At 34.1% G+C, this 3,378-nt stretch overlaps 1 long non-coding RNA gene across 1 annotated transcript; it reads right to left on the minus strand.

Annotated features, from left to right (window-relative positions):
* Positions 1–243: 243 nt before the first annotated feature.
* On the minus strand, positions 244–3,372 carry LOC124890504. The gene is made up of 2 exons (XR_007049200.1): positions 1,640–3,372; positions 244–1,555 (listed from the first exon to the last, which is right to left on the minus strand). It is a non-coding gene; the product is annotated as an uncharacterized LOC124890504 (long non-coding RNA).
* Positions 3,373–3,378: the final 6 nt, after the last annotated feature.

Below are 3,378 nucleotides of genomic sequence, written 5' to 3' on the forward strand. Positions count from 1 at the left end.
GGCTAAATTTAGCTACCAATAAATGATAAATGAATCAATTAAATGGGAAGTAAATCAATGAAATGGCAAGTTCCATGTATCTGTGAAAGCACTTACCATAGTCTGTTTACTTTCATGGGTTTATTTTCATCTTCCATTAATATCATGATTATCCATTGTTTTGGATAGCTTTCCTCTTCTAGCAATATTTATATAATTTTTCGCTTGCTTTTAAATAAATAAAAATGATAATAATTAAGCACGTTATTGTGATATATTAGCTTCCGTGTTAACCCTCTGTGATCTCATCGTCGCATTTTTTACTTTTGGCATGTATACAATTGACGTCGATATGAGATATTTCATAAATTAAACTAAGAGCAGTCTCATCACTACGTAATGTCACACTACAATTTAATGGGGAGAGATTTTCATCTTCTGCTATTAATCTTAGTCTTTTGACAAGTTGGTTTTATTTTGTTAGTTCATTTCTCTTACTAACTGTTCACGTTGTATAAATTGTCTTATATTTTATTTTTACATTCCAAACCTTTTCACTTTCCAAATTTACACCTTTTATGCAAGCTACCGGTACTAGAATTAATATATTGTCTTTTCATATGTACTAGTATTTATGCAAGGCCTTAAGGAGTCATTTTGTTGGGAACAAATTATCCTGGGATATAATCCACATATCCAGAGACAACTTATTCTAGAATTAGTTATCTCACCATGTATATGGAATAATTTATCTCATCACTAAGGTATAAATAGTGGGATAAATAATCCCGGAACTAATTAATACCTCTAACCAAATGCGGGATAAAATAATCTTGCATTTTATCTCGGAACTATTGTACCTTATACCTCACACCAAACGACTCCTATGAGATTTACGTCACTTTATAAAAGCGTAAAATATTGAGTAGACACTTTAATATGTGTCATCACTTCTCATTTGGTTTTTGTTGCTCTTTATAAAGCCTTATCAATTTGTTCAATTTTGATTGTAGAAAGGTTGTTTTCGAAAGACCCTCGGCAACATTTGCGTGATATATTAAAAATATTCGACTTAGTGTCAATAATAACTAAAAAATTTCAAACACTTTTAAAGAAGTTGTAAACAATAAGCTAAAAACATATAATGTAGAAATCTAATAAAATCGTAAAGAAATAAATGCCATTAAACGTTTAGCGACATTAACATAGATGGAAATTCCAATGTGACATTTCACAAACGTTGTAAATAAAATCATAAATTTATTACTTCTTTTAATAAAGGCAAAGTTGAAATGTCGCAAATATTTTATTAATGTTTACTTAGATGTCGGAAAATTTCCGACATTGAAATTTCAAGACGTTCATGTTAATTAAAAACAAAAGCTAATGTAACTTAATACGACATTTATAAATGTCCTTGCCGGACTTACTTTCTTGTAGTGGGTGCCTCAGGCTTTCTTGCCCAGACATGCTTTGTATCTGGCGCATAATCATAATCATAAAAGAGTTCTTGTCCAGCATAAATTTTTTCTTTGGCAAATATACCAATTCGGTGATCTCCGGCCGTCATAATAATCTGTCAAAGAGTTAATTAAGTATTTATTGAATCTACTACAAACAAACCAATCCAGAGAATGCCATTGCAAATTTCAACAATTACCTTGGCATAGCAATTTGGATTAGGAGAATGGTTTGCGAACTTTAACTTGTCACCCTTCCTATAAGCATCAAGCACAGACTACATGCACACAAGACAAGTAATTCATGTAAGACTACAATTGAGGCTCTACTCTATGCATGTACTTAACAAGGTATTAAGGGCAAGTTGTTTCTCATGCCTGGTCAGTTAAATTGAAGAGAAACGAAGAATTTTCACGATCATATATCTTTCCACGCCGATCGGCTTCATCGTGAGAGATTATTTCACCGGTATATTCCCCAAGGTAATCGTGCTTGCTAACATTATTCTGTAAGGAATTCTAAAGGTAAGCCCAAAAATAACAAGGATGTGCAGATAGAAAGAGAAAAGGCACAACTGTTCTTAGCTATGACCTTCAAGAAAGCACCCCATCCGGACACATCAGATTGTCCAAGAAGAACCTGCAAATTAACGTAAGGAATACTATTAGCCTACAACTGGAACTTTACAACCTTCAATTCTTACACTAGAACAGCTCTAAAGAAAATACATGAACAGGAAGGGTGAAAAAGGAAGCAACACATTTATTAAAGCCTCAAAAGAAGGATTGAAAGTGGGAGCTTAAGGAAAGTGGATCGCTTAAGGAAAGTGGATAGATCCATCAAGAAAATCTGGCAAATGGTACCAGCATGTATATTTCGGTGTATATGGACATTTCGGTGTATATGGATGGAACGAAACAACACATGGAATGAAACAATAGGTGTTTTGATGGGACTTCAACTCCTAACTGCTCCTAGAAATTAAAAGTACAACAAATCTTTCCCGTTGGAGCAACTTTTCCCCTTCCATGTAAATGATATGGTTTTCCTTTTTAAATTTAATAAGCTCCCTAACAGTGACTTAACAGCCTTTACTTATTTTTCACTATAAGTTCTTGCATCTTCTTGATACTTCTAAATACAACCACTTAATTCATCACAAAAAAAAAACCATACCAGTGTAAACCCACAAGTGGGACCTGGGGAGAGTAGGATGTACCTAGACCTTATCCCTACCTTGTGGGGTATGAAGTTGTTTTTGATAAACCACCAGCTCAAATAAAAGAAGAATCTGAAGCAGGATTGAAAGGAAATAAAATGGCAAAATAACAGGATATAAATCAAATGAAGCAAGAAATAGTAATAAACATTAAGAAAAGAAACTATGTGATTACTAAATAATCTACCTAATAAGGAAAAGCGAAGATGAGGCCACCTGCCTCAACCACAAGCCATGGGATAATACTTAGTTACCTACTAATCTTCTACCCTAATCTTCGATCTTCATACCTTCCTATCTGGAGTAATGTTATCAGTAAGCTATACTATGAGATGCTTTATCTAATCACCTCTCCCGGTTCTTCTTCGAGCCTATCTCTAACTCTCCCGTTGTAGCCAACATCTCACACCTCCTTATGGTGCATTCACACACCTCATGTCCGAACCATCTCAGCTTCAGTTCCCTCATCTTTTGCGTCACACAGGTCACTTCCATCTTTCCTCGTATAACTTCATTTCTAATCATATCTCTTATCTCTTATGGTATGCCCATACGTCTCACCTCCCCTTCCTTTTTGTTTGATCAAGCAAACATATTTAATATCACAAACAAGGCCATAAAACAACCATATACAAGTGGCATACAAAAAAGTAAAGAATCTATACAATCAACTAATTCTTTAAAAACTCAACCCAAATGTCTATACAATAGGGGACTTT

Source organism: Capsicum annuum, unplaced genomic scaffold (genome assembly GCF_002878395.1).
Source record: "Capsicum annuum cultivar UCD-10X-F1 unplaced genomic scaffold, UCD10Xv1.1 ctg192, whole genome shotgun sequence".
In the NCBI taxonomy this organism is placed as follows: domain Eukaryota; kingdom Viridiplantae; phylum Streptophyta; class Magnoliopsida; order Solanales; family Solanaceae; genus Capsicum; species Capsicum annuum.